This window comes from Arachis ipaensis, chromosome B8 (genome assembly GCF_059453495.1).
Source record: "Arachis ipaensis isolate K30076 ecotype BB chromosome B8, ASM5945349v1, whole genome shotgun sequence".
In the NCBI taxonomy this organism is placed as follows: domain Eukaryota; kingdom Viridiplantae; phylum Streptophyta; class Magnoliopsida; order Fabales; family Fabaceae; genus Arachis; species Arachis ipaensis.
The window spans coordinates 63,172,543-63,195,959 of record NC_142443.1 but is presented as its reverse complement, the minus strand read 5'-3'; the positions used below and the strand labels follow the sequence as shown (position 1 = coordinate 63,195,959).

At 38.7% G+C, this 23,417-nt stretch overlaps 2 non-coding genes across 2 annotated transcripts; both read left to right on the top strand.

The window, feature by feature from the left end:
- Positions 1-3,846: 3,846 nt before the first annotated feature.
- Positions 3,847-3,954, top strand: LOC148548338 (small nucleolar RNA R71). Its single transcript, XR_015898846.1, has one exon. It is a non-coding gene; the product is annotated as a small nucleolar RNA R71 (small nucleolar RNA).
- A 7,321-nt stretch (positions 3,955-11,275) lies between these two features.
- LOC148548337 (small nucleolar RNA R71) lies at positions 11,276-11,382 on the top strand. The gene has a single exon (XR_015898173.1). It is a non-coding gene; the product is annotated as a small nucleolar RNA R71 (small nucleolar RNA).
- Positions 11,383-23,417: the final 12,035 nt, after the last annotated feature.

Below are 23,417 nucleotides of genomic sequence, written 5' to 3'. Positions count from 1 at the left end.
AAACAGAGAATGTAAGAACAAGGAATGAGTCCACCTTAGTGATGGTGGCGTTTCCTTCTTGAGGAACCAATGATGTCTTTGAGCTCTTCTATGTCTCTTCCTTGTCTTTTTTGCTCCTCCCTCATTGCTTTTTGATCTTCTCTTATTTCATGAAGGATGATGGAGTGCTCTTGATGTTCCACCCTTAATCGTCCCATGTTGGAACTTAATTCTCCTAGGGAGGTGTTGATTTGCTCCCAATAGTTTTTTGGAGGAAAATGCATTTGAGGCATCTCCGGGATCTCATGGTGATGAGCTTCATGCGTCTCTTGAGATCCATGAATGGGCTCTCTTGCTTGCTCCATCCTTTTCTTAGTGATGGGCTTCTCTTCCTCAATGGGAATGTCTCTTTCTATGAAAGCTCCAGCTGAGTAACATAGATGGCAAATAAGATGAGGAAAAGCTAGCCTTGCCCCAGGAGAGGGCTTTTTGGCTATTTTGTAGAATTCAAGGGAGATGACTTCATGAACTTCTACTTCCTCTCCAATCATGATGCTATGAATCATGATGGCCCGATCCACAGTAACTTCAGATCGGTTGCTAGTGGGGATGATGGAGCGTTGGATGAACTCCAACCATCCTCTAGCCACAGGCTTGAGGTCCAGTCTTCTTAATTGAACTGGCTTGCCTTTGGAGTCAATCTTCCATTGAGCTCCTTCCACACATATGTCCATGAGGATTTGGTCCAACCTTTGATTAAAGTTGACCCTTCTAGTGTAGGGGCGTGCATCTCCTTGCATCATAGGCAAGTTAAACGCCAACCTCACATTTTCCGGACTAAAATCTAAGTATTTCCCCCGAACCATTGTGATATAATTCTTTGGGTTTGGGTTCTTACTTTGATCATGGTTCCTAGTGATCCATGCATTGGCATAGAACTCTTGAACCATTAGGATGCCGACTTGTTGGATGGGGTTTGTTAGAACTTCCCAACCTCTTCTTTGGATTTCATGTCGGATCTCCGGATACTCATTCTTCTTGAGCTTGAAAGGGACCTCGGGGATCCCCTTCTTCTTGGCCACAACATCATAGAAGTGGTCTTGATGAGCTTTGGAGATGAATCTTTCTATCTCCCATGACTCGGAGGTGGAAGCTTTTGTCTTCCCTTTCCCTTTTCTAGAGGATTCTCCAGTCTTAGGTGCCATCAATGGTAATGGAAAAACAAAAAGCTTATGCTTTTACCACACCAAACTTAGAATATTGCTCGCCTTCGAGCAAGAGAAGAGAGAATAGATGAAGAAGAAGAAGAAAATATGGATGAGAGGAGGGAGAGGTGTATTCGGCCAAGAAGGGGAAGAGAGGGTTGTGTTGTGTGAAAATGAAGAAGAATGGAGGGCTATATATAGGGAAGGGAGGGGGGTTAATTTCGGCCATATAGGTTGGGTTTTTGTGGGAAATTGATTTTGAATTTTGAAGGTAGGTGGAGTTTATGAGTTAGGTTTATGGGGAAGAGTGGATGTATGTGAGTGGTGAAGTGTTTTGGGGAAGAGAGATTGAGGTGATTGGTGAAGAGTTTTGGGGAAGAGTGTTTATGGGATTGTGTGAAAGAGGGGTGAGAAGAAGTGAGTGGAGGTAGGTGGGGATCCTGTGGGGTCCACAGATCCTGAGGTGATTTTGTGGGGTCCACAGATCCTGAGGTGTTCAAGGATTTACAACCTTGCACCAAATTAGGCATGCAAAATGCCCTTGCACACAACTCTGGGCGTTCAGCGCCAGATTGGTGCTTGTTCTGGGCGTTGAACGCCCATTTGTTGCCCATTTCTGGCGTTGAACGCCAGAACCATGCTTGTTCTGGGCGTTCAGCGCCAGCTCTTCTCCAGGGTACAATTCTGGCATTCAAACGCCTAGATGCTGCCCATTTTGGGCATTCAGCACCAGAACCTTGCTCTGTTCTGGCGTTGAACGCCAGCCAGATGCTTCTTACTGGCGTTTAAACGCCAGTAAGGTCTTCCTCCAGGGTGTGATTTTTCTTCTGCTGTTTTTGATTCCGTTTTCAATTTTTATATTTATTTTGTGACTGCACATGATCATGAACCTAATAAAACATGAAAGAAAAGGAAAAATAAAATTAGATAAATAAAAATTGGGTTGCCTCCCAACAAGCGCTTCTTTAATGTCAATAGCTTGACAGTGGGCTCTCATGGAGCCTCACAGATGTTCAGAGCATTGTTGAGACTTCCTAACACCAAACTTAGAGTTTGGTTGTGGCCTCCCAACACCAAACTTAGAGTTTGACTGTGGGGGCTCTGGTTGACTCTGCAGAGGGAGAAGCTTACTGTGCCTTTTTTTCATGTTTACAGAAGGATAACCTTGAGTTGTAAACACAAGGGAGTCCCCATTCAATTGAAGGACTAATTCACCTCTGTCAACATCAATCACAGCTCTTGCTGTGGCTAGGAATGGTCTTCCAAGGATGATGAATTCATCCTCATCCTTCCCAGTATCTAGGACTATGAAATCAGCAGGGATGTAAAGGCCTTTGACCTTTACTAATACGTCCTCTACTTGTCCATAAGCCTGTTTTCTTAAATTGTCAGCCATCTCTAATGAGATTTTAGCAGCTTGCACCCCATAGATTCCCAGTGTCTCTATTACAGAGAGGGGCATGAGGTTTATCCCTGAACCAAGGTCACACAGAGCCTTTTCAAAGATCATGTTGCCTATGTTACAAGGTATTACGAACTTTCCAAGATCCTGTTTCTTCTGAGGCAATGTCAGTTGATCCAGATCACTTAGTTCATTGGTGAACAAGGGAGGTTCATCTTCCCAAGTCTCAATACCAAATAATTTGGCATTCAGCTTCATGATTGCACCAAGGTACTTGGTAACTTGCTCCTTAGTAACATCCTCATTCTCTTCAGAAAAGGAATACTCATCAGAGCTCATGAACGGCATAAGGAGGTTCAATGGAATCTCTATGCTCTCTAGATGAGCCTCAGATTCCTTTGGTTCCTCAGAGGGAAACTCCTTATTGATCACTGGACGTCCCAAGAGGTCTTCCTCTTTGGGATTCACGTCCTCTCCTTCCTTCTTGGAATCGGCCATGATGGTCATTTCAATGGCCTTGCACTCTCCTTTTGGATTTTCTTCTGTATTGCTTGGGAGAGTACTAGGAGGGATTTCAGTGATCCTTTTACTCAGCTGGCCCACTTGTGCCTCCAAATTTCTAATGGAGGACCTTGTTTCATTCATGAAACTTACAGTGGCCTTAGATAGATTAGAGACTAAGTTTGCTAAATTAGATGTATTTTGTTCAGAGTTCTCTGTCTGTTGCTGAGTGGATGATGGAAAAGGTTTACTATTGTTAAACCTATTTCTTCCACCATTATTAAAGCCTTGTTGAGGCCTTTATTGATCCTTCCATGAGAGATTTGGGTAATTTCTCCATGAGGGGTTATAGGTGTTTCCATAAGGTTCACCCATGTAATTCACCTCTGCTATTGCAGGGTTTTCAGGATCATAAGCTTCTTCTTCAGAAGTTGCCTCTTGAGTACTGTTGGATGCAGCTTGCATTCCATTTAGACTCTGAGAAATCATATTGACTTGCTGAGTCAATATTTTATTCTGAGCCAATATGGCATTCATAGTATCAATTTCAAGAACTCCCTTCTTCATAGGCGTCCCATTACTCACAGGATTCCTCTCAGAAGTGTACATGAACTGGTTATTAGCAACCATGTCAATGAGTTCTTGAGCTTCTGCAGGCGTTTTCTTTAGGTGTATGGATCCACCTGCAGAAGTATCCAATGACATTTTAGCCAATTCGGATAGACCATCATAGAATATATCCAGGATAGTCCATTCTGAAAGCATGTCAGAAGGACACTTTTTGATCAGTCCTTTGTATCTCTCCCAAGCTTCATAGAGGGATTCACCTTCTTTCTGTCTGAAGGTCTGAACATCGACTCTAAGCTTACTCAGCTTTTGAGGAGGAAATAACTTGGCTAAGAAAGCCTTGACCAGCTTATCCCAAGAGTTCAGGCTATCCTTAGGTTGAGAGTCCAACCATATTCTAGCTCTGTCTCTCACAGCAAAAGGGAAAAGCATGAGCCTGTAGACTTCAGGATCTAGTCCATTAGTCTTAACAGTATCACAGATCTGCAAGAATTCAATTAAGAACTGAAAAGGATCTTCAGATGGAAGTCCATGAAACTTGCAGTTCTGCTGCATCAGAGAAACTAATTCAGGTTTCAGCTCAAAATTGTTTGCTCCAATGGCAGAAATGGAGATGCTTCTTCCATGTAAATTGGAATTAGGTGCAGTAAAGTCACCAAGCATCCTCCTTGCATTATTATTATTTTCGGCTGCCATCTCCTCTTCCTATTCGAAAATTTCTGAAAGGTGCTTGCTGGATTGTTATAATTTAGCTTCTCTTAGTTTCCTCTTCAGAGTCCTTTCAGGTTCTGGATCTGCTTCAACAAGAATGTTCTTGTCCTTGCTCCTGCTCATATGAAAAAGAGGGACAGAAAAATAATAATAATAGGGGTCCTTTTTACCACAGTATAGAGGTCCTTGTGTGAGTAGAAAAAAATTCGAACACAGATGGAAGAAGGGGTTCGAATTTGGGTGAGATGAAGTATTAGTAGATGAATAAATAAATAGAAGGGGATAAGAGAGAGAGATAGAATTTTCGAAAATTATTTTTGAAAAAGAGTTAGTGATTATCAAAAATAGTTTTTGAAAAAGGTTAGTAATTTTTCGAAAATTAAAATCAAAAATTAAAATAATTAGTTAATTAAAAAAATTTTGAAAAAGAGGGAAGATATTTTCAAAAATTAGAGAGAGAGGGAGTTAGTTAGGTAGTTTTGAAAAAGATAAGAAACAAACAAAAAGTTAGTTAGTTAGTTGAAACAATTTTTGAAAATCAATTTTTAAAAGATAAGAAGATAAGAAGTTAGAAAAGATATTTTAAAATCAAATTTTTGAAAAAGATATGATTTTGAAAAAGATAAGATAGAAAGATATTTTTGAAAAGATATGATTGAAATTAGTTTTGAAAAAGATTTGATTTTTAAAATCACAATTAATGACTTGATTCACAAGAAATCACAAGATATGATTCTAGAACTCAAAGTTTGAATCTTTCTTAACAAGCAAGTAACAAACTTGAAATTTTTGAATCAAAACATTAATTGATGATGTTATTTTCGAAAATTATGTGATAAAATTAAGAAAAAGATTTTTGAAAAATATTTTTAAAATTTTCGAAATTAAACGAGAAGAAAAAGGGGAAGATATTTTTTTGATTTTTGAATTTTTTTATGATGAGAGAGAAAAACATGAAAATGATGCAATGCATGAAAATTTTGGATCAAAACAATGAATGCATGCAAGAATGCTATGAATTTCAAGATGAATACCAAGAACACTTTGAATGTCAAGATGAACATCAAGAACTTATTTTTGAAAAATTTTTAATGCAAAGAAAACATGCAAGACACCAAACTTAAAAATTTTTCATGTATAGACACTATGGATGCAAGAATGCATATGAAAAACAAGAAAAGACACAAAACATGAAAACATCAAGATCAAACAAGAAGACTTACCAAGAACAACTTGAAGATCATGAAGAACACTATGAATGCATGAATTTTTGGAAAAATGTAAGATGAATATTGGTACGCGGAATCGTGATTACACTTCAATTATGTAAAATTCATTGCTCTTTCTTTCCCTGGAAATGGCGCCAAAAACATGATGCCAAGACCATGGTTCACAACTCCGTGTAACTAACCAGCAAGTGCACTGGGTCGTGCAAGTAATACCTTACTTGAGTAAGGGTCGAATCCCACGGAGATTGTTGGTATGAAGCAAGCTATGGTCACCTTGCAAATCTCAGTTAGGCAGATATAAATTGATAATGGTGTTTTCAAATAATAAATAATAGAATAGGGATAGAGGTACTTATGTAAATCATTGGTAGGAATTTCAGATAAGCGAATGGAGATGCTTTTCGTTCTTCTGAACCTCTGCTTTCCTGCTATCTTCATCCAATCAGTCTCACTCCTTTCCATGGCTGGCTTTATGTGATACATCACCATTGTCAACGGCTACTTTCGGTCATCTCTCGGGAAAATGATCCAATGCCCTGTCACGGCACGGCTAATCGTCTGGAGGCATCACCCTTGTCAATGGCTTCATCTTATCCTCTCAGTGAAAATGATCAACGCACCCTGTCACGGCACGGCTATTCATCTGTCGGTTCTCGATCATGCTGGAATAGGATTTACTATCCTTTTGCGTCTGTCACTAACGCCCTGCAATCGTGAGTTAGGAGCTCGTCACAGTCATTCATTCATTGAATCCTACTCGAAATACCACAGACAAGGTTTAGACTTTCTGGATTCTCTTGAATGCCGCCATCATTCTAGCTTACGCCACGAAGATTCTGATTAAGAGATCTAAGAGATACTCATTCAGTCGAAGGTAGAACGGAAGTGGTTGTCAGGCACGCGTTCATAGGGAATGATGATGATTGTCACGTTCATCCCATTCAGATTGAAGTACGAATGAATATCTTAGAAGCGAAATAAGATGGATTGAATAGAAAACAGTAGTACTTTGCATTAATCTTTGAGGAACAGCAGAGCTCCACACCTTAATCTATGGAGTGTAGAAACTCTACCGTGAGAATACATAAGTGAAAGGTCCAGGCATGGCCGAGATGGCCAGCCCCCAAAACATGATCAATAGATCAAAAGATAATCCAAAGATCCAAAGATGTCAAATACAATAGTGAAATGTCCTATTTATAATAAACTAGTCACTGGGGTTTACAGAAATAAGTAATTGATGCATAAATCCACTTCCGGGGTCCACTTGGTGTGTGCTTGGGCTGAGCTTGAGTGTTGCACGTGTAGAGGTCCTTCTTGGAGTTGAACGCCAGTATTTGTGCCAGTTTGGGCGTTCAACTCTGGTTTTGGATCATTTTCTGGCGCCGGATGCCAGAATTGGGTAGAGAGCTGGCGTTGAACGCCAGTTTACGTCATGTATTCTTGGCCAAAGTATGGGCTATTATATATTGCTGGAAAGCTCTGGATGTCTACTTTCCAACGAAATTGGAAGCGCGCCATTTCGAGTTTTGTATCTCCAGAAAATCCACTTTGAGTGCAGGGAGGTCAGAATCCAACAGCATCAGCAGTCCTTCTTCAACCTCTGAATCTGATTTCTGCTCAAGTCCCTCAATTTCAGCCGGAAAATACCTGAAATCACAGAAAAACACACAAACTCATAGTAAAGTCCAGAAATGTGAATTTAACATAAAAACTAATGAAAACATCCCTAAAAGCAACTAGATCCTACTAAAAACATACTAAAAACAATGTCAAAAAGCGTATAAATTATCCGCTCATCACAACACCAAACTTAAATTGTTGCTTGTCCCCAAGCAACTGAAAATCAAACAGGATAAAAAGAAGAGAATATACTATAAATTCCAAACTATCAATGAAACATAGCTCCAATCAAATGAGCGGGACTTGTAGCTTTTTGCCTCTTGAATAGTTTTGGCATCTCACTTTATCCATTGAAGTTCGGAATGATTAGCTTCTATAGGAACTCAGAGTTTAGATAGTGTTATTGACTCTCCTAGTTCAGTATGATGATCCTTGAACACAGCTATTTTATGAGTCTTGGCCATGGCCCTAAGCACTTTGTTTTCCAGTATTACCACCGGATACATAACTGCCACAGACACATAATTGGGTGAACCTTTTCAGATTGTGACTCAGCTTTGCTAAAGTTCCCAATTAGAGGTGTCCAGGGTTCTTAAGCACACTCTTTTTTTGCTTTGGACCCTGACTTTAACCGCTCAGTCTCAAGTTTTCACTTGACACCTTCATGCCACAAGCACATGGTTAGGGACAGCTTGGTTTAGCCGCTTAGACCAGGATTTTATTCCTTTAGGCCCTCCTATCCACTGATGCTCAAAGCCTTGGGATCCTTTTTATTTACCCTTGCCTTTTGATTTTAAGGGTTATTGGCTTTTTGCTCTTGCCTCTTGGTTTTAAGAGCTTTGGCTTTTTCTGCTTGCTTTTTCTTTTTCTTTCTATTTTTTTTTTCGCCTAATTTTTTTTTCTGCTAGCTTTGTTCTTTGATGCTTTTTCTTGCTTCAAGAATCATTTTTATGATTTTTTAGATTATCAAATAACATGTCTCCTAGTCATCATTCTTTCAAGATCCAACATATTTAACATTCTTAAACAACAACTTCAAAAGACATATGCACTGTTCAAGCATACATTCAGAAAACAAGAAGCATTGTCACCATATCAATATAATTAAACTAAGTTCAAGGATAAATTCGAAACTCATGTACTTCTTGTTCTTTTGAATTAAAATATTTTTCATTTAAGAGAGGTGATGGATTCATAGGACATTCATAACTTTAAGACAAAGTTACTAACTACTAATGATCATGTAATGAAGACAGAAACATAGATAAGCACATAACATAGAAACGAAAAATAGAAGAAACAAGAACAAGGAATGAATCCACCTTAGTGATGGTGGCATTTCCCTCTTGAGGAACCAATGATGTCCTTGAGCTCTTCTATGTCTCTTCCTTGTCTTTGTTGCTCCTCCCTCATTGCTTTTAGATCTTCTCTGATTTCATGAAGGATGATGGAGTGCTCTTGATGTTCCACCCTTAGTTGCTTCCAATAATTGTGTGGAAGAAAATGTATCCCCTGAGGTATCTCAGGGATCTCTTAATTTGCAGTCAAATGTTCTACCACTGAGCTATAGACCCTTGATGGAAGCTTTTGTCTTCTCTTTCCTCTTTCTAGAGGTTTCTCTGGCCTTAGGTGCCATCAATGGTTATGGAAAAAAAACAAAAAAGCTATGCTTTTACCACACCAAACTTAGAATGTTGCTCGCCCTCGAGCAAAAGAAGAAAGAATAGAAGAAGAAGAAGAAGAAGATATGGAGGAGATGGATGGGTGTGTGTATTCGGCCATATGGGTGGGATTGGGTGGGAGAGAGATGTTGAATTTTGAAGGTAGTGGGTGTATGGATGTGAGTGGTAAATGGAAAACAGAAGGGATGATCATGAATAGAAAAAGAGATGATGAGGTAGGTGGGGATCCTGTGGGGTCCACAGATCCTGAGGTGTCAAGGCATTTACATCCCTGCACCAATTTAGGCATGTAAAATGCCCTTGCACACAACTCTGGGCGTTCAGCGCCAGGTTGGTGCCCATTTTGGGCGTTCAACGCCCATTTGTGTGCCATTTCTGGCGTTGAACGCCAGAACCATGCTTGTTCTGGCGTTCAGCGCCCAGAAGCTGCCCATTTTGGGCGTTCAGTGCCAGAACCATGCTCTGTTCTGGCGCTGAACGCCAGACAGATGCTCCTCCAGGGTGTGATTTTTCTTTTGCTGTTTTTGATTCCGTTTTCAATTTTTATATTTATTTTGTGACTCCACATGATCATGAACCTACAAAGACATATAACTAAGAAAAATATAGTTAGATAAATAAAAATTGGGTTGCCTCCCAACAAGCGCTTCTTTAATGTCAATAGCTTGACAGTGGGCTCTCATGGAGCCTCACAGATATGCAGAGCATTATTGAAACTCTCCAACACCAAACTTAGAGTTTGGATATGGGAGTTCAACACCAAACTTAGAGTTTGGTTGTGGCCTCCCAACACCAAACTTAGAGTTTGACTGTGGGGGCTCTAGTTGACTCTGCTTTGAGAGAAGCTTTTTATGCTTCCTCTCCATGTTTGCAGAGGGAGATCCTTGAGTTTTAAACACAAGGGAGTCCTCATTCCATTGAAGGAATATTTCACCTCTGTCAACATCAATCACAGCTCTTGCTGTGGCCAGGAAAGGTCTTCCTAGGATGATGGATTCATCCTCTTCCTTTCCAGTATCCAGGACTATGAAATCAGCAGGGATGTAAAGGCCTTCAACCTTTACTAACACGTCCTCTACTTGTCCATAAGCCTATTTTCTTGAACTGTCTGCCATCTCTAATGAGATTTTAGCAGCTTGCACCCCATAGATTCCCAGTTTCTCTATTACAGAGTGGGGCATGAGGTTTATTCCTGAACCAAGGTCACACAGAGCCTTAAAGATCATGGTGCCTATGGTACAGGGTATTATGAACTTTCCCGGATCCTGTCTCTTCTGAGGCAATGTTAGTTGATCCAGATCACTTAGTTCATTGATGAACAAGGGAGGTTCAACTTCCCAAGTATCAATGCCAAATAATTTGGCATTCAGCTTTATGATTGCACCAAGAAACTTGGCAGTTTGCTCTTCAGTAACATCCTCATTCTCTTCAGAAGAGGAATACTCATCAGAGCTCATGAAGGGCATAAGGAGGTTCAATGGAATCTCTATGGTCTCTAGATGAGTCTCAGAGTCCTTTGGTTCCTCAGAGGGAAGCTCCTTATTGATCACTGGACGTCCCAAGAGGTCTTCCTCCTTGGGATTCACGTCCTCTCCTCTCCTCACAGGTTCGGCCATGGTGCTTATGTCAATGGCCTTGCACTCTCCTTTTGGATTCTCTTCTGTATTGCTTGGGAGAGTACTAGGAGGGATTTCAGTGATACTTTTACTCAGCTGGCCCACTTGTGCTTCCAAATTTCTAATGGAAGACCTTGTTTCATTCATGAAACTTACAGTGGCCTTAGATAGATCAGAGACTAAGTTTGCCAAATTGGAAGTATTTTGTTTAGAGTCCTCTATCTGTTGCTGAGTGGATGATGGAAAAGGTTTATTATTGCTAAACCTGTTTCTTCCACCATTATTAAAGCCTTGTTGAGGCTTTTGATCCTTCCATGAGAAATTTGGATGATTTCTCCATGATGAGTTATAGGTGTTTCCATAAGGTTCACCTAAATAATTTACCTCTGCTATTGCAGGGTTTTCAGGATCATAAGCTTCTTCTTCAGAAGATGCCTCTTGAGTACTGTTGGATGCAGCTTGTATTCCATTCAGACTCTGAGAGATCATATTGACTTGCTGAGTCAATATTTTATTCTGAGCCAATATGGCATTCAGAGTATCAACTTCAAGAACTCCCTTCTTCATAGGCATCCCATTACTCACAGGATTCCTCTCAGAAGTGTACATGAACTGGTTATTAGCAACCATGTCAATGAGTTCTTGAGCTTCTGCAGGCGTTTTCTTTAGGTGAATGGATCCACCTGTAGAAGTATCCAATGACATCTTTGATAACTCAGATAAACCATCATAGAATATATCCAGGATGGTCCATTCTGAAAAATTGTCAGAAGGACACTTTTTGGTCAACTGTTTGTATCTTTCCCAAGCTTCATAGAGGGATTTACCTTCTTTCTGTCTGAAGGTTTGAACATCAGCTCTAAGCTTGCTCAGCTTTTGAGGAGGAAAGTACTTGGCTAAGAAAGCCGTGACCAGCTTATCCCAAGAGTTCAGGCTGTCTTTGGGTAGAGAATCCAACCATAATCTAGCTCTGTCTCTTACAGCAAAAGGGAAAAGCATGAGCCTGTAGACTTCAGGATCTACTCCATTAGTCTTAACAGTATCACATATCTGCAAGAATTCAGTTAAGAACTGAAAAGGATCTTCAGATGGAAGTCCATGAAACTTGCAGTTCTGCTGCATCAGAGAAACTAATTGAGGTTTCAGCTCAAAGTTGTTTGCTCCAATGGCAGGAATGGAGATGCTTCTTCCATGTAAATTGGAACTAGGTACAGTAAAGTCACCAAGCATCTTCCTTACATTATTATTATTTTCGGCTGCCATCTCCTCTTCCTGTTCGAAAATTTCTGAAAGGTTATCTCTGGATTGTTGTATTTTAGCTTCTCTTAGTTTTCTTTTCAGAGTCCTTTCAGGTTCTGGATCTGGCTCCACAAGAATGTTCTTATCCTTGCTCCTGCTCATATGACAAAGAAGAGGGCACAGAAAAATAATAATAATTGGGATCCTCTTTACCACAGTATAAAGGTCCTTGTGTGAGTAGAAGAAAAGAAGAAGAGGAAATTCGAACACAGATGGAAGAGGGGGTTCGAATTTAGTGAGTGATGTGAGATGAAGAGAAGTGTTGGTAGATGAATAAATAAAATAGAAGTAGATGAGAGAGAGAGAATTTTTCGAAAATTATTTTTGAAAAAGGTTAGTAGTTTTCGAAAATTAAAATTAAAAATTAAAATAATTAATTAATTAAAAAGAAATTTTGAAAAAGGGGGGGAGATATTTTCGAAAATTAGAGAGAGAGAGTTAGTTAGGTGGTTTTGAAAAAGATAAGAAACAAACAAAAAGTTAGTTAGTTAGTTGAAACAAATATTGAAAAGATAAGAAGTTAGGAAGTTAGAAAAGATATTTTGAAATCATATTTTTGAAAAAGATAAGATGAGAAGATATTTTAGAATTTAGTTTTGAAAAAGATTTGATTTTTAAAATCTCAATTAATGACTTGATTCATAAGAAATCACAAGATATGATTCTAGAACTTAAAGTTTGAATCTTTCTTAACAAGCAAGTAACAAACTTCAAATTTTTGAATCAAAACATTAATTGACTATGTAATTTTCGAAAATTTGATAGAAAAATAAGAAAAAGATTTTTGAAAAATATTTTTAGAATTTTCGAAAATAACTAAGAATTTTGAAAAAGATTTGATTTTTGAAAAAGATTTTGAAAAAGATAAGTGATGGGATATTTTCGCGGAAAAACGAATTTCTCCAAAACACCCAAACTTAACCGGCAAGTGCACCGGGTCGCATCAAGTAATAATAACTCACGGGAGTGAGGTCGATCCCACAGGGATTGAAGGATTGAGCAATTTTAGTTTAGTGGTTGATTTAGTCAAGCGAATCAAGATTTGGTTGAGAGATTTGTGATTTGCAGAAATTAAATTGCATAGAAAGTAAAGGGAATGGGTAATTGGCATGAAATTAAAGAGAACAGGAATTAAAGTGCTGAATCTTAAAGAACAAGAAATTAAATGGCAGAAACTTAGAATGCAAGAAATGTAAATTGCAAAATCTTAAAGTGCAAGAAATGTAAATGGCTTGAATTGTAAAGGGAATCGGGAGTTGGATTTGCAGAAATTAAACAAGGAAAAGTAAATTGCAAAAAACAGAGAAGTAAAGGATGTCTTGAATCAAACCGGATCTTAAAACAGAAATGTAAATAAGCATGAAAACAGTAAACAGGGAATGGGAAATGGGAAATCCGGATCTCAGGACCCAAGAGACTAGAAAACCAAGTCTAGATCTCAATGCCTTCCTAGATCCAACAAGAACAATTGCAAAGGAGATTGTAAATTGCAAAGAAAGTAGATGACGAAGCAAGTAACCGAAACTGAAATTCAATTAAGCAGAAAATTAAACAAGATTACAAGGTGAGATTGAAACAGAATTTCTTCAATTCTCCACCCAAAATCCAAGACAAGAAAAGTAAAGAGTGCTGGGCAAGAACAAGGAAGAAGAGAGATCAATTCTCCCCCCAAATTCTCTTGAATTAAACAACAATGCTAAGAAAAATAAAGGTGAGCTCTAAGCAAAACTGAAAAGCTAGCTCTTCTGAAAAACTAAAAGAGAAGCTCCCTGAAAACTTAAATCCTATGCTATTTATACACTTTCTTCAAATGGTCTTCAAGCCTTCAATTGGGCCTTTGCTCTTGGTGGAATTGGGTTGAGAGAGGCCTTGGTTGATTGCTCTTGGAGTTTGGAGAAGAACCGAATTGAACCGGGTTGGAATCATGAAAGCTTGAGTAAAAGTTGGAGTAAAAGTTAGGGTCTAACTTTTGCTCCAACTTTTCACATCAGCACCCTTGTTTTGCTGATACCAACGTTGGGGCAAAAGTTAGGGGTCTAACTTTTGCTCCAACATTGGCCTCCCCTTAGTTATTCATGGCGCCAACGTTAGCCAGAAAGTTAGGGGCTAACGTTGGCGCAAACCTTTGCTAGCCCAGGGAGTTTTTCAGGCGCCAACGTTAGCCAAAAAGTTAGGGGCTAACGTTGGCGCAAACTTTTGGTGCATCCAGGGAGTGTTTTTCATGCCAAAAGTTAGCCAAAAAGTTAGGGGCTAACTTTTGGTCCAGCTTTTGCCCAAAAGTTAGCCAAAAAGTTAGGGGCTAACTTTTGCTCCAGCTTTTGCTTCCTGGTTCATAATTAATCCAAGACTCAAGTCATTCCTCCTAGCCATTCCTTCTTGCATCAACCTTTCTCGAAGCTTTCTTCACCTATCATTAATCAACCAAACACATCAAAGCTATGCTCAAAATCATGAGATATTCATTCTTTCATAATATATGACAATTATATCATAAAACCTCATGAAATAGCATGAATTCATACATGGTTGATTAAATCAAAGGAAACATGAAAATCTACCCAATTGGCTTGCTTTTGGCTCAAGAAAGTGCATAATTCAATTGAAAACAAAAGAAAAAGGCTAGTGAAACTAGGCTAGGATGACTTGTCATCACAACACCAAACTTAAAGCTTGCTTGTCCCCAAGCAAGAAATGAATTATGCTCAATGGTTCTTTCATTTAAGATGGATTGAAAAACAACTTGTAAAGTCCTGTGAGTGAAGTGATTAAGTAACAGTGGGGTGAACTCTAAATTATATGCTCATACAAGGGCTTCAGTGCTTACTAGTCCTCACATATTGGGAGTCTTAGGTCTTAGGATTTTCATCCAAATGGTATCATGGAGATCTCTTTATATGTAGTCACCTTGAAGCAGCTTATAGTTTCTTTGCTTTGGCCTTGACTCTAAGTGTCATGTCTCAAAGCGGCTCTTTAAATAAGCTTTCAATCAATACTCCTAAACCAGTTGGTTTTAAGGTATTAGGTGTTGAAGCACCCCTAAGGATTTACTTGCTCAAGCCTCTTTCTTTGACACAACTCAACCACAAGCATTTTACTAGGCTAACAACTCTTTGAGTCATTATTTCTTCTTTCTTTTCTGCCTAGTAATTGATGCTCAGAGCCTTGGGCCATGTTCTTTTTGTCTTTGTATTTTCTTTTCTTTCTTTTGTTTTGTTTGCTGCTTCTTGGATCAATAGATTTTTGAGAATCTCCACAATACTTCTTTGAACTTCATGTCCTGCCTATGAGCTCCCATGCAAGTTTTCACAAGCATGCAACCTCAATACATAATCATACAACTAGAACCACCACTTCTCCTAATCTCTTGCTTGCCTCAAAATTGTTTAATTCCTCAATCCTTCTTTTCAAAGAACTTTCATGTGATGCAATTTTTGAACATTGAGTGCAAACAAGTTTTGAAAAGTGTAGTGTTGTGAATAGTCAAGCATCTTAGTTATTGAATTACAGAAAAACTATGCTATGCAGGCAGGCAGGGGTATTATGTAACTTTCAATTTAGCAGCATTTGATACAGAATAATCACTGGACAATACAACCTTTTGGAGTTCGCTTGCTTTCCTCTTCCTCATCATTATTGCCGATCTTTACATTCCTCTCTCTTCCTTTTGATAGATGATGCTTAATTTTTCCATAAACTTGTATGATGCTCTGCAATGATATTGAAAGTTGCTTGTTCCCCAAGCACTTAGAAACAATGGTTAGCATGCAGGATTTATTTGTGGGCCTTTGTACTTACTTTGGTGTGGGAACACCAAACTTAGTACCTTGCCAATGGTTCTTGTGCATCAGATTAACCATGTGTAAAACTCTTTTTCTTTTTCAAAAGTGACAAAACTGAAAACTAGGAAACAGCAGACTAGTTAACTAATTCATCCAACATGCTTGAAGCCAGCATTATGCAGAAAATGAGAATGTGTTTTATGATGGGATTTTGGTGGAACACCAAACTTAGAATCCTTCATTCTCCCTTAGATTGTTTTGGTGTGCAACACCAAACTTAGCTTCTTGCAATATAGATAAAACTAGTTACCCATTTTATTAAAATAGTTATGAACAGAAAACTACCTCAGGTTGGGTTGCCTCCCAATAAGCGCTCTTTTATTGTCACTAGCTTGACATCCTTCACATTGTGCTCATGAAAGTTGAGGCTTCTGTTGCCTTAGGTTTCCTCCTCTTGCTATGGACTTCCTTCCCTCTGTTTCTCTTTCTATAGCCTTCTTACTTTCCTCCATGACTCCCTTCTCTTTCAACACAGCATCCTTTTCATGGCTCTTTGGGTTCAGAGTCCCCTTCTTCTCACCCAATTCAGCAAGGTTTTGAACTAGTTGTTCCATCTGCCTTTCAAGTCTTCTGAGTGAGGCCTCTTGGTTCTTGCTTATCATCTCTTGATGTTTCTTTATGTCTTCCTGCTCTATTGCCATCATTTCTTGAATTTTTATGAACCTCTCCATCAGCATTTCTAGAATATAGATTCTTTGAAAGGTAGGAAGTGGTTGTGGCTGTGTCAATTGTGGTGGTCGCTGAAGGTCATTTTGGGCGAATGGTGAGGTAGGACGGGGTTGGAAGTGTATGTGATTGTTGTTGTGGGGGTGTGTTTTTTGTTGATTTTTGAAGTTGGGATTGTTGCAGTTGAAGTCCCTTGGTCTTTGGTTTTGGTTCTCAACCCCCCTCCCATTAGAATGAGTTCTCCAAGGTGGATTGTACACATCATTCTGAGGCCTGTGTTGGAGCACGCTAGAGTGATTGCTTGGAGATTGTAGTTGCTCATAACTTTGTTGCTCATGGTTAATGACCCCAAAACTGTGTTCAGCTTGATTACACCCATATGAGCTTTGAGTCAGGTTGTATGTATGTACTACAGCATGTCTCAACTCAGTGATTTTTCTGGCCATCACGTCTAGTTGTTGTAGAGTCTGCTGATGCATCTGCTTGTTTTGGCTTATGACTGCACGAGCACCTTCAATTTCTTTCTCTTGTGTGAATGGATGCACTTCTGCCTCTGGCTTAATAACTCTCTGTGATGGGTTCAACTTGACTAGGAGTTCACTCATCAGTTCTTCCCATCCGATAATGTTTCCTTGTGGAAAAGCTTCAAACCATTGGGTAACATCATTCATGGCTATGGATAGTTGCTTCGAACTATGGGTTGCATTATCATCCAAGGTGGGGATATTACTCTCATGATTGCTAGCATTTGTTGAGTTCCCCTCCATGATCTACACACTCACAAACAATTCAAGTGATGATTGAATATTTTCAAGCTCAGAATGTGATTCAGAAGGTTAGCTGGCACAAAGTATCAAACAGTTGATGGACTTGGGAGATTAGTGGCAGAAATTGCTTCTCTTGTATAAGCAAGAGCATTGCATAGAGCCAGAAATTTTCCGGAAAACTTCACTTTGTTGCTAAAGCGAAGTTTCAGTCATCTCAGGCAAAAATTCAAACAGTTAGTGGGTTAATTGAAAATTAAAGGAACATAAAATAAAAATGCTAGATCTAGATCACCACCTCACTTAATCATTATCAATCTAATTCAATCCCCGGCAACGGCGCCAAAACCTTGATGGGATATTTTCGCGGAAAAACGAATTTCTCCAAAACACCCAAACTTAACCGGCAAGTGCACCAGGTCGCATCAAGTAATAATAACTCACGGGAGTGAGGTCAATCCCACAGGGATTGAAGGATTGAGCAATTTTAGTTTAGTGGTTGATTTAGTCAAGCAAATCAAGATTTGGTTGAGAGATTTATGATTTGCAGAAATTAAATTGCATAGAAAGTAAAGGGAATGGGTAATTGGCATGAAATTAAAGAGAACAGGAATTAAAGTGCTGAATCTTAAAGAACAAGAAATTAAATGGCAGAAACTTAGAACGCAAGAAATGTAAATTGCAAAATCTTAAAGTGCAAGAAATGTAAATGGCTTGAATTGTAAAGGGAATCGGGAGTTGGATTTGCAGAAATTAAACAAGGAAAAGTAAATTGCAACAAACAGAGAAGTAAAGGATGTCTTGAATCAAACCGGATCTTAAAACAGAAATGTAAATAAGCATGAAAACAGTAAACAGGGAATGGGAAATGGGAAATCCGGATCTCAGGACCCAAGAGACTAGAAAACCAAGTCTAGATCTCAATGCCTTCCTAGATCCAACAAGAACAATTGCAAAGGAGATTGTAAATTGCAAAGAAAGTAGATGACGAAGCAAGTAACCGAAACTGAAATTCAATTAAGCAGAAAATTAAACAAGATCCCAAGGTGAGATTGAAACAGAATTTCTTCAATTCTCCACCCAAAATCCAAGACAAGAAAAGTAAAGAGTGCTGGGCAAGAACAAGGAAGAAGAGAGATCAATTCTCCCCCCAAATTCTCTTGAATTAAACAACAATGCTAAGAAAAATAAAGGTGAGCTCTAAGCAAAACTGAAAAGCTAGCTCTTCTGAAAAACTAAAAGAGAAGCTCCCTGAAAACTTAAATCCTACGCTATTTATACACTTTCTTCAAATGGTCTTCAAGCCTTCAATTGGGCCTTTGCTCTTGGTGGAATTGGGTTGAGAGAGGCCTTGGTTGATTGCTCTTGGAGTTTGGAGAAGAACCGAATTGAACCGGGTTGGAATCATGAAAGCTTGAGTAAAAGTTGGAGTAAAAGTTAGGGTCTAACTTTTGCTCCAACTTTTCACATCAGCACCCTTGTTTTGCTGATACCAACGTTGGGGCAAAAGTTAGGGGTCTAAATTTTGCTCCAACGTTGGCCTCCCCTTAGTTATTCATGGCGCCAACGTTAGCCAGAAAGTTAGGGGCTAACGTTGGCGCAAACTTTTGCTAGCCCAGGGAGTTTTTCAGGCGCCAACGTTAGCCAAAAAGTTAGGGGCTAACGTTGGCGCAAACTTTTGGTGCATCCAGGGAGTGTTTTTCATGCCAAAAGTTAGCCAAAAAGTTAGGGGCTAACTTTTGGTCCAGCTTTTGCCCAAAAGTTAGCCAAAAAGTTAGGGGCTAACTTTTGCTCCAGCTTTTGCTTCCTGGTTCATAATTAATCCAAGACTCAAGTCATTCCTCCTAGCCATTCCTTCTTGCATCAACCTTTCTCCAAGCTTTCTTCACCTATCATTAATCAACCAAACACATCAAAGCTATGCTCAAAATCATGAGATATTCATTCTTTCATAATATATGACAATTATATCATAAAACCTCATGAAATAGCATGAATTCATACATGGTTGATTAAATCAAAGGAAACATGAAAATCTACCCAATTGGCTTGCTTTTGGCTCAAGAAAGTGCATAATTCAATTGAAAACAAAAGAAAAAGGCTAGTGAAACTAGGCTAAGATGACTTGTCATCAATAAGATTTTCAAATTGAAAATTTGATTTGACTCATAAGAAACAACTTGATTTTAAAATTTTTTGAAAAAGTCAACTCAAATTTTCGAATTTGATGAGAGAAAAAGGGAAAGAGATTTTTTTTTATTTTTGAATTTTTATGATGAGAGAGAAAAACAACAAAAAGACTCAATGCATGAAAATTTCGAATCAAAACAATGAATGCATGCATGAATGATATGAATGTCAAGATGAACACCAAGAACACTTTGAATGTCAAGATGAACATCAAGAACATATTTTTGAAAAATTTTTTATGCAAAGAAAACATGTAGGACACCAAACTTAGAAATCTTTCATGTTTAGACTCTAAGAAACGAAAAATGCACATGTAAAACAAGAAAAGACACAAAACATGAAAACATCAAGATCAAACAAGAAGACTTACCAAGAATAACTTGAAGATCATGAAGAACACTATGAATGCATGATATTTTCGAAAAATGCAAGATGCATATGCAAGTGACACCAAACTTATGATATGACTCAAGACTCAAACAAGAAACACAAAAAATATTTTTGATTTTTATGATTTTCTAATTTTTTTGTATTTTCTTTTAATTAATTTTTTTTTCAAAAATTATTGTGAGAAGTAAAAATAAGGATTCCAAAATTTTTAATATGAATTCCAGGAATCTTGCCATGTTAGTTTTAAAGCTCCAATCAAAGGGTCAGGCATGGCTTAATAGCCAGCCAAGCTTTAATAAAAATATGAGTGTAATTCAAACATGACAAGCCTAACATACCCTATCCAGAAGGATTGGGCATGACTCCACTGAGGTGATTAGTTAAAGGCCAATCCCAAAGCAGTTTGGGTATGGCTTTACAGCCAGATAGGCTTCAACATACTTCATGAAACACTAGAATTCATTCTTAAAAATTCTGAAGCCATAGAATAATTTATTTTTGAAAATTTTTTTTTTTCGAAAACAAAGGAAAAATTTTTTTTTTTTGAAAAATTTTTGGAAAATTTTTTAAAACAACACAAAAAGAAAATTACCTGATCTGAGCAACAAGATGAACCGTCAGTTGTCCATACTCGAACAATCCCCGGCAACGGCGCCAAAAACTTGGTACGCGGAATCGTGATTACACTTCAATTATGTAAAATTCATTGCTCTTTCTTTCCCTGGAAATGGCGCCAAAAACATGATGCCAAGACCATGGTTCACAACTCCGTGTAACTAACCAGCAAGTGCACTGGGTCGTCCAAGTAATACCTTACGTGAGTAAGGGTCGAATCCCACGGAGATTGTTGGTATGAAGCAAGCTATGGTCACCTTGCAAATCTCAGTTAGGTAGATATAAATTGATAATGGTGTTTTCGAATAATAAATAATAGAATAGGGATAGAGGTACTTATGTAAATCATTGGTAGGAATTTCAGATAAGCGAATGGAGATGCTTTTCGTTCTTCTGAACCTCTGCTTTCCTGCTATCTTCATCCAATCAGTCTTACTCCTTTCCATGGCTGGCTTTATGTGATACATCACCATTGTCAATGGCTACTTTCGGTCATCTCTCGGGAAAATGATCTAATGCCCTGTCACGGCACGGCTAATCGTCTGGAGGCATCACCCTTGTCAATGGCTTCATCTTATCCTCTCAGTGAAAATGATCAACGCACCCTGTCACGGCACGGCTATTCATCTGTCGGTTCTCGATCATGCTGGAATAGGATTTACTATCCTTTTGCGTCTGTCACTAACGCCCTGCAATCGAGAGTTAGGAGCTCGTCACAGTCATTCATTCATTGAATCCTACTCGGAATACCACAGAAAAGGTTTAGACTTTCCAGATCCTCTTGAATGACGCCATCATTCTAGCTTACGCCACGAAGATTCTGATTAAGAGATCTAAGAGATACTCATTCAGTCGAAGGTAGAACAGAAATGGTTGTCAGGCACGCGTTCATAGGGAATCATGATGATTGTCACGTTCATCCCATTCAGATTGAAGTACGAATGAATATCTTAGAAGCAAAATAAGATGGATTGAATAGAAAACAGTAGTACTTTGCATTAATCTTTGAGGAACAGCAGAGCTCCACACCTTAATCTATGGAGTGTAGAAACTCTACCGTGAGAATACATAAGTGAAAGGTCCAGGCATGGCCAAGATGGCCAGCCCCCAAAACGTGATCAATAGATCAAAAGATAATCCAAAGATCCAAAGATGTCAAATACAATAGTGAAATGTCCTATTTATAATAAACTAGTCACTAGGGTTTACAGAAATAAGTAATTGATGCATAAATCCACTTCCGGGGCCCACTTGGTGTGTGCTTGGGCTGAGCTTGAGTGTTGCACGTGTAGAGGTCCTTCTTGGAGTTGAACGCCAGTATTTGTGCCAGTTTGGGCATTCAACTCTGGTTTTGGATCCTTTTCTGGCGCTGGACGCCAGAATTGGGCAGAGAGCTGGCGTTGAACGCCAGTTTACGTCGTCTATTCTTGGCCAAAGTATAGACTATTATATATTGCTGGAAAGCCCTGGATGTCTACTTTCCAACGCAATTAAAAGCGCGCCATTTCAAGTTCTGTAGCTCCAGAAAATCCACTTTGAGTGCAGGGAGGTTAGAATCCAACAGCATCAGCAGTCCTTCTTCAACCTCTGAATCTGAATTCTGCTCAAGTCCCTCAATTTCAGCCAGAAAATACCTGAAATCACAGAAAAACACACAAACTCATAGTAAAGTCCAGAAATATGAATTTAACATAAAAACTAATGAAAACATCCCTAAAAGTAACTAGATCCTACTAAAAACATACTAAAAACAATGTCAAAAAGCGTATAAATTATCCGCTCATCAAATATGCAATTGACACCAAACTTTCAACTTGACTCAAGACTCAAACAAGAGACATGAAATATTTTTTATTTTTATGATTTTTTATTTTTTTGGATTTTTCGAAAATTAATGTGAAAAAGAAAAATAAGGATTCCAAAATTTTTTAATATGAATTCCAAGAATCTTGTGCTCTTTAGTCTAAAGCTCCAATCTAAGGGTTAGGCATGGCTTAATAGCCAGCCAAGCTTTAGTATGCTATTACATGCATTGAAGTGATTAGTTGAATCCTCAGTCCAAAGGAATTTGAACATGGCTTCACAGCCAGCCAGGATTCAACAAATCATCATGAAACACTAGAATTCATTCTTAAAAATTCTGAAGAAAAATATATTTTTTGAAAACATTTTTTTTCTTCGAAAACAGATGAGAAATTTTTTTGAAAGGTTTTTGAAAAATTTTTGAAAATAAAACAAAAAGAAAATTACCTAATCTGAGCAACAAGATGAACCGTCAGTTGTCCAAACTCGAACAATCCCCGACAACGGCGCCAAAAACTTGGTGCACGAAATTGTGATCTCAGGCAACGGTGCCAAAAACTCTGTACGCACGTCTTAATAAATCGTTTTTCATTCACAACTTCGATACAACTAACCAGCAAGTGTACTGGGTCGTCCAAGTAATAAACCTTACGTGAGTAAGGGTCGATCCCACGGAGATTGTTGGTATGAAGCAAGCTATGGTCACCTTGTAAATCTCAGTCAGGCGGATATAAAATAGTTATGGAGTTTTCGAACATAAATAATAAATAGATAGAAAATAAGGATAGAAACACTTATGTATATCATTGGTGAGAATTTCAGATAAGTGTATAAAGATGCTTTCGTTCCTCTGAACCTCTGCTTTCCTGCTGTCTTCATCCAATCAGTCTTACTCCTTTCCATGGCTGGCTTTATGTAAGGACATCACCGTTGTCAATGGCTACTTTTAATCCTCTCTGGAAAATGGTCCGATACGCTGTCACTGCATGACTAATCGTCTGGAGGCATCACCCTTGCCAATGGCTGCATCCTATCCTCTTGTGAAAATGGTCCAAATGCTCTGTCACAGCACGGCTAATCATCTGAGGTTCTCGATCATACTGGAATAGGATTCACCCTCCTTTTGCGTCTGTCACTACGCCCAGCACTCGTGAGTTTGAAGTTCGTCACAGTCATTCAATCCCAGAGTCCTACTCGGAATACCACAGACAAGGTTTAGACTTTCCGGACTCTCATGAATGCCGCCATCAATCTAGCTTATACCACGAAGATTCTGATTAAGAGATCCAAGAGATGCTCATTCAATCTAAAGTAGAACGGAAGTGGTTGTCAGGAA